Raw genomic sequence first — 9,180 nt, forward strand, 5'->3', positions numbered from 1 at the left:
ACTCTTGAATTACTTGAAGTATGAAAGTGGAAATTTCAAATACTTTAGTCTCTACTTTACGAAGTTTTCAGATCTCAAAACAGGGTCTGTTAAATACTTGAAGTTATTAATTCAATTATTTGATTAGATGTATTTTTATAGTAAAATCGTGTTTGTTTCCTGTGAGGTTATATTTTGATCTGTGATTGTGGATATCTTATCCACAACATGACGTACATTTCATAGGTACTTGCATAATGCCGATAGATAGGTAGGTAAGAAAATTAATGTCATAAATATGTCATTTGAGAGTGGATGACGACAGCAGAAGGGTCGGAGATCTGTGTAAAATTTTCAGCGATGTAAAGTTGTGAATATATGAATTTTGTCTTTTTTGTATTTTGGTCTGGAACTTAACTTTGCGGGTAGTTTTTCAGTACCTTCCCGGTACCCCAAAGGGAATCGGGTTTGTTGACGTACCTGCTAAAGTACAAGGTCGGATTTGAAAATATTTGAGAAATGATTCACTACTCGTTCAAAAAGATATTTATTCTTTCATTAGTTTCTTAACTCCGCCGTGTATTTGTCAGTAAGAAGCCTGGTCAGGGCGGAGAACTCGGCAGGGGATTATCCCTTTTATTATAATAGCAATAGCTGATGGCAGGTACAGACTTTCATATTCGCCTCTTCCTCGTAGAATTTAAACACAATTTTATGTTAAATATTTTGCAGTTTAATTTTCTTTATCATGTTAGACACTCGTTTTTTACCAAATTTTCTTTTTTTGTTTATACATGGTTCAGCCATATAAACTTAGTTTGTTATTACTACTTATATTTTCTCACATTACAGTTTCAAATAATCTGTTAAATTGTATGAATTATTTGAACACCAACAATTTAAAAAGACGTAATGCAGAAAAACAATGATTTGAAAAGTCACACTAATTAGTGTCATATATCTTTCCTGTGCTGCTTTTATTTATTACCGTACAACAACTTTACGTATTACATTGCATCGCGTATTACATAAACCCAATATTGTTCAATATGAAATATGTTTTGTGAAACTCGGCTCGTAGTACCAATGTTTTTTGTAATCCAGTTGATACGACCATGATTGTATGGTTTTGATGAGTACCGAATTGTACTTTGATATTGCTCGAAGAACCTTTGTTTTGTTGTGTGCGAAATAATAGACAGCGTTTGGTTTCGATGTTTAAATACAGGACGGTTACAGAAGTACTGAATTTACATTTGTATTTACAATATCAGGTAAAGATACCCAAAAGGGTCAGTGGCCGCTTCCGTAAATGGAACAAAATACATATTCACATTATAAAAAATTACAAAGTTAATGAAATTCGCGATTAGTTGGTATAATTGCCTAGATAAATACACCCCTACGAAATATTTTAACAATAATAAATTTAGTACATATTTACCTGAATTTTCGCAAAAGCCGTTGTTAGGCATTCCCTGAAGTCGTTGTAGTTATCAGTTACTAATGCCATCTTCTTTGGGTTTTCAGGTAAAAATAAAAAATAAGTCAATCGAAAATGTAAAGGAAAATTCTGAAAGTATTGTGGCATTAGAGGAACAAAATTTTGTATAAATGGACAGAACAGCATTACGAACCTATTATTTGTCATTTGTCAGTGTAAAGTTACATACTTAGTTAGACAAACATTGTAGTGATTAGTGTTTACTATTTAGTCACTGTAGTATTTAGGTTAATTTAATAATTTTTAGAATACTAAATACGTAAGTGGTAGACAGATATATTCAGGAATATGGGGCATTCATTCCAAGAAAATTCTCAGCATTTTTGGTAACCGCAAAAGTAAAAAACGACTAATTACTTTGATCACCTTGATATATGAGTTATAGTTTTCGCTGAAAATGGACTCTCGTTTTAAGCATTTTATTTTTTATTTAAAAAATTCATACGTTTTTTTTGAAAATGAAACATAGTGTCTTAAACATTTTTATGTCACGAGCATGTATATGTATCGCACTGGTCTTAAAATTTTTTTCTGAAAAATTTCAGTTTCACAAATCCGGCCCTGTGCACTTTCACAATGGGTAATGATTAAGAGTGCTGTAAACTATACTATCCTCAAACATATTTGGCGTTTATGACTTCACACCAATTTGACTCCCATTATAATTCAATAGGCCGTCACAACCGAATGTCTTAAATCCGCTCACCGATACCTACCTGAAAAGACCTTTTCTGGTAAAAGCACAGGGCAGGACTGAGTTTTGTATTTACCGACAACTGCGCCTTTCGAGTTTTTTATTTTAAGTAAAAACAAAGTAACTTTGTACTCAATCATTTTTTATTACAGCACAACTATTTACTTATTAACTACTACTGCTTATTTATTGGTCGAAATAGTCACTGTCATCATCACTCGACTCTTCTAAATTAATAATTAACGGTGTTATCAACCGTGCCCTGTACTGGTCTTCTTCTTTTGTGGAATGTCGTACACAATTGGCCCACATTTCGGCAGTTATTTTGGAAGCTTCTTCCCTAATTATGTCAATTGTTGCACTACTAAATTTTGGTGCCGCATTATTCCTTCTTATATTATTTTTCATTTGCGACCAGATTAGTTCGATGGGGTTAAATATACAATGGTACGGCGGAAGTCTAATCACCCTAAATCCACGATCTCGCGCCATAGCATCTATTTTATATTGTTTCTCAAATTTTCGAGTGTGTAACACTTCTAATAATTGTGTCTTTGTGTAATTTTCTTCAAAGTATAAATCATGTTCTGTAAGGAAATTTTGAAATTTGAAAATTTTAACAAACAAAATTACTCTGAGTCCGGTCCTTCGCGTCTCGACCGTCCCTGGCACGTCGAAAAGGTCTTTTCAGGTAGGTATCGGTGAGCGGGTTTAAGACATCCGGTTGTGACGGCCTATTGAATTATAATGGGAGTCAAATTGGTGTGAAGTCATAAACGCCAAATATGTTTGAGGATAGTATAACTTTAAATTTTGAGATTTTTGTTGAAACTCATTTTTATTTTAATCTCGTTCCACGATTTCTGAGAATATATCACGATAAATTATTCTACCGAAGGTTGTAAAAATATTAATTTTATTGCCCAAGATTTACACTTAAACATAATCGGCACATTCTAGGGCAAAACGGACCTGCCAAGCCCGCCTCGCGTTAGATCCAACAATGAAAAAGTGAAGAAATGACACATGTAGCAACAGGAAAAGATGCTACATTTGTCTGAGAAATAAAAGTATAAAACAGTAACAAATATGCGATTTATGCGAGAGAAATGTATGTATTGAACATTCGATTAGTCGATTACAGAACTAATTTGTGCTAATTGAAAAAATTAATCATTATGTAACACGCAATTATTATTTTCTAAAAATAATAACATACGTTAAACAAATATTTTTACTATTAAAATTACTCTTATTTAATAACACAAATACAACCAGCGAGCCTACCGGACCCGGGTTGCTCAGATACACAGATAAAATGCATTGCCCTGGATAAGCATAAAACGCAGTGAATAGTGAATTGTGGTTTATGGTTTTTAAAATACCATCTTACCATGGTTTAGATTTATTACCCCTCAGGATAATATTTAAAGATGTATAAGTACTGAACGCTACAATGTAGGAAATGATGGTATTTAAAATATGAAAATTTCCGTGACAGAACACTATTAGTGGACCTCTTGCCTCTATTTTTGTTTATGTGACCAAAATCACCAACATGAAGTATCAAAAATTACTACTAATATAACTCAACTAATAACTACTGAAAAAAAAGTGAAATAAAAAAATGTATCTGTATCTGCGTCATTAATTTTGTATCTAGATACAGATATTTTGTGCTTAAATTCCATTGTATCTAGATACAAATACTGGATACCCAAAAATGTATCTAGATACTTTTTTTAGATACAAGTATCTAGATACTGCCCAACACTGCTTGAGAACGTAGACAGGAAGATGTTATTCCTTTAAAAACTGTTAACGTCGCGATAGCTGCATACACCACAGACGCTATTTTGTATAACTACCTAGAAAAACTAGATCGAAGAGTACATACAGATAGCATTATCTTCACAAAAAAAGAAGAATTTTCTGGGAGATCTCACGGATGAGTTAGCAGAGTATGGGGCTGGTCGAGAGTTTGTTAACGGAGGCCCGAAAAATTACGCGTACGAGTTTTTTAAGGCCAAAGGCCAAACTTACGAAACGAGATGTAAGGTAAAGGGCATATCATTAAATTAATTACAAGAATCAACAATCAATAAATTTTGAAAACGTTAAAAATCTGCTGTTTAACAAGTACAGGTCTTGTGATGGTGGTGATGGCTGCGAAAATCAGAATGTTATTAAAATAAACGACCGTCGCATTCTTAGGACGCAGCAGTACGATGTTGTCACAAAAAATTGCGATAAGACATATCGTATAAGGTATACCAAACGGAGACGTCTTCCCGACTGTTATGACACGTTGCTCTACGGGTACGTCGATAGTTTTGATTTTTAACGTTACCATTATAGCTACTTATTTTCTGATTAATATTTATTTGTATATATCTGTATTATTTATATATATATATTTTTTAGGTTGTTATAATGTAATATATGTTAACTGTATACATAACTATTATATTTAAATCTATACATATGTCTCAAAAGAATATACATTTATAACTATATATACATATTTATTTATTTTCTTCAAGTATTCCAGTTTTCTAAAAATTATACGTATGATTCGTAATACCAAAAAATATAACTTACAATCCGTTTGACCAAACGAGAGCTACCTCTTCGTTAGCTATTTTAAAACGGACTCGTCAAAGTAGTTATATTATAATAACCAACAACGACAAACAGACAAACATTGCAGAGCTGTATAAAATAAAATAAAAAACTTTGATTTTATAAGCAACAAAAATATATATAAACAAAGAATTAGAAGCATCGGTACGCTACACAGACAGCTAGGAAAGTCACACGTCGTATTGAAATAATTTTTATATACATATTTATTTATTCCTTTATTTGGCCCACTTACCTAAAATCTTATATACATGACTCCTAACGCTAAAATATAATTTACATCTTATTTCAAACAAAATACTGTTACATTGGTATTTTTCCCTAATAACATTTAACACCGCAACATCAAAATCGCCGTCCTTATTGGCCCGAATATGTTGCGCTACATCCACAACAAACGCATCATAATCGGGCCAACAAGTTTTGAGCTGATTCTGTTGCCTTAATATGTTTATAATAAATAACCTAACAGATAAAATTTCATTAATTGCGTGTGCCGGAATAAAAGGGAATGGCCACTTGTTATTGGAAAAATCGGCTCAAACAACACAATTTTATTCCGACACAACATAACGCTATAGTACACAAACTTCGACGAACCAACACTTGATCGCCGAGCTCAGCCACCTTCGTCTTCATTTTGTTTGAAAACTCTACAAATTCGGTGAGTGTGAAGTCTACAAACACCACACTTGTACCGCTGTAGAGTATGCAAAGAACTTCTCCCGTAGGCATCTGGAACCCCACAGTTACGGAAGAACCACCATCATCAAAAGGCGACAGCTGAAATGTGTTAAGGCACAGGAGCTGACCTCTTTCACGGGGTATGTGCCGCTTTTTTTTTCTTTGGCGTTCTTCTGCAACGGAATTCTTTTGGTAGGCTTCAAAAGAAGTGTTGAAAAGTGCGTATTTATTTTTTCTCCTCCTCCTCCTCCAGGTGGCTCGGCTTCTACACCACCAGCTCCTTAACGACGCTGTCGACAATCTCAGATGTTTGGTCCCTCTCACACTTTCAATAAAATTTCCAATCAGTATTGAAATATTGAGTCCTGCGGCGGATGTTTCTGAACCGTCTACGTCGGCGCCGTAACTGGTGCTGGTGTTCCTATTGGCACCGCTCCCCAACAAAATGTTGTCTAAAACTCCAATTTTACACGGCCGGGGTTTGATACACACAATGGCACACTCGTCATCGCTGTCGCTGACGATGTCAACCTCAGCAACACATTCATCGAAAATCCTTTTTCCGGTAACCATTTTTCTAAAAAATAAAAACTTGTAACAAACTACACACAAAACAACAACAACAATTATAACTTACCTAAATAAACCGAAGATAAAATGGCAAAGTGCTGGTTTAAAATAACAAATTGCTGGTGAAGCTCTGGCGTGTACACTTCAAGAAGGCACAAGTGACTAACAATTTTGTTTACCCCCAGTTATATACCTACCACCCCCTATAAATTAAACGACTATTAGACAAAGAACAAACTTACACCTTCATCAAGCACCGGCACTTAGGACTGGATTTTCTAAGAAAATACCAAGTGTACTTGCTTCCAAAATAAGAGAGTAAAACTACCTGCAAAACTGACTTGACTTTTAGGGATTTCCAACCCCAAGCGGTAGGTGGGCCATAAAATCGCTTTCGGATTCAGACAAAGGGCGCTGTCTCTCAAATTTGGAATAACAGGACCGCACTTACTGTAATTCGCAAAATGTGGCGTCCATGGTCCGGAGAAGAGGAGAGATTGGAAGAAAGTGACATTGATGTCGAAAATTGGAGTGACATTGAAGAGCAAACTATCACTAGCGAAGGAAAAATACATCACAAAACTTTTTTAAGTGATGATTTTCAAACAAATTGTAAAAAACGTTTTCGAGTCACTAAAAGCCAGAGGGAACAGTGAGAGACGCCTTGTAATACAAACAGCAAACTTGACAAAAGTTGCATATTCAACAGTGCAAAAAATTGTACGAAGTGACGTTACGCCGCGAAAAGTGCGGTGTGATGCTGGTGTTTGTCGTGCTCTTGACGAAGTTAGAGATGCAGATCTAATTCGTAGGGCTGCCTACGATTTCTATGAGAAGAAAGTATCACCAACTATTTCAGTTTTGTACAACACCCAGCATAAAACTGTCAATCAGGATTATTCGCCACCTTTACCTTTCCAGGACCGTATTTGTTTCAATACGTGAATAGGTAGATTATTAAACGGACCGCTTTCAAGGAATTTAATCTTAAAATTTAAGGACACATGAAAGTGTGGTTCTTAAAACTTTTTAAATCTTTGCAAATACATATTTCCTAAAAAAATCCCAATAAAAATTAACTCTACCATGATTCATATATGAACGCTCCAAAATTTGAAGTCCGGCTCTGGCTAAAGTCGTACCTCCGTTGCGAAGGATTCGTAATGGTTTTATTGCAGGTTGCGGTCCAAAGTACTAAGACCCCTCATAAAGTAATTGACGGCGTTTGCAATTATTCTTCGTCGTACTTTACCTGGAAAGGATGATTATTTGCGAACAGAACTTCAAACAAATCGTTCAAAGAAATTTGCAAGGTAGATTTGTCGTTCAACTACCATTTAAGACTAATCCTCCTAGATTAGAACCCTCAAAGGATTTGGCTCTAAATAGGTTGTTTTCGTTAGAAAGAAAATTTCGTAGAAACCAGCAATTAAAGCAAGATTATGCCCAGTTGAGGGAGTACTTAAGAATGGGGCACTTGAAACTTGCATAGTGGTCCAACTCTGACTTCGTTTTTATGGCACTGCAATCTCAATTACCGCAAGTATTAGGAACTCTATTGAAAATGTAAATAGCCGTGCCATAAATCATCTTAAAGGCTTACGGGCGCATACGGCCCTGTGTAGTGTAGACAGTTGGTCCCTTGACGGTTTATGACCGCTGGATTACTTACGGCAGAGGGCTATTGTGGAACACTTAAGGGTCCCCAGTAGCAGACCGAAAAATGAGCTAAATAGATTTTTATTTTACGGCCGTAATTTCAACATTGAAAAAAAGATCGACATTTCAATTGATAGATTATGTCTAAATCTCTGGGGAACACACAATATTTTTTAAAATAAGTGATTGTTTAGTGTTTAATTAATCGTTCATTCTTCGAAGGAATTTGCATTTTTAGACGAGGAGAAAGCATTTTTCGCTTCAGCTTTTATATCAGTGCAAAGACAACATTGAGCTCTATGGGGAAGACCCGGTCATTTTTGTTTAAAATTTATATTTATCAAAATATTTGCGTTTTAAAAAAATACTGACTAATGAAATCAAATTGAAACTAGGCAACTCTATTTACAAAGGATTCGTTTCCATAAATGGTTGAGTTTGACACAGCAGGGAGCTTTGCCGACCGACCCTTTCAGGTAATCCGTCCAGGTACTTTCATAAACCGTCATAAACAACGGGCGGAATTGTGTTTCATACGCTAGGTCCAGTGCTGTCGCGGCGATATTTTGATTACAAATATATTTTTATTTTGGACTATATCAACATAATATAACATTTCAAGATCACAAATCTGTGGTCCTGTGTTTGAAAAATTAAAAGGGGCATCAAGTATTATTTTTTTAAGTAATATAGTAATATAGAAGTAGTTTTTTAACAAGCTGTAAACACTCCTAGCGACGCACTGGCTACGACCTTATGGACCAGATCAAAGCGTCCCCGCTACTCGCCGTAAAACACACCTTGCTTCAACTGGGGAATTGCATCCGTAAGATAAATTTCCGCATACTGGTCATAAAACTCATAAATACTTTTAGCTTACGAACATTGTTGAAACTCTTTTACAAGTCGACTTCTTTCATTGCTAACATAATTTGAATTAAAAGTATGCAAATTTTTATAATTTTATACATTCTACTAAAACATTTTCTTACAAAAAATTATTCCAGTAGTTTTTACTAATCTGTCATTCTATATATAAATCAATACACAAAACTGGCAAGATTTAGATTCTCATCACTTCACTAACCACTTATTTACCTGAACAATCATATTTATTTAAATTTAATTTTTTGATACTCTTTTCCGCACCACCTATGAGGTAGAGTATTATAGGCACGTTTTTTACGTGATATCTCCAGTAAACCTATTCCAATATTACTATTTATTCCTGTGCGTGTTTATAGTAGAAAGGGAAACTATTTATATGAACTACACATGACGCGAATGCAAATAAAAAATTTTAATTGTACAATCTTTTCTTTACAATTTGTCTAATGGGTTGATTTGTTTAATAACGAGAATCTACTCTCTCCAGAAGTAAGGCATAAAATAAAATTTTTCTCTCTATCTATTTCGCTCTATCATATTATTTTCCCAAAATTTATCA

This window comes from Zophobas morio, unplaced genomic scaffold (genome assembly GCF_036711695.1).
Source record: "Zophobas morio isolate AGI-343-1 ecotype UQ-CSIRO unplaced genomic scaffold, CSIRO_AGI_Zmor_V1 ptg000017l, whole genome shotgun sequence".
NCBI classification, from domain to species: Eukaryota; Metazoa; Arthropoda; class Insecta; order Coleoptera; family Tenebrionidae; genus Zophobas; species Zophobas morio.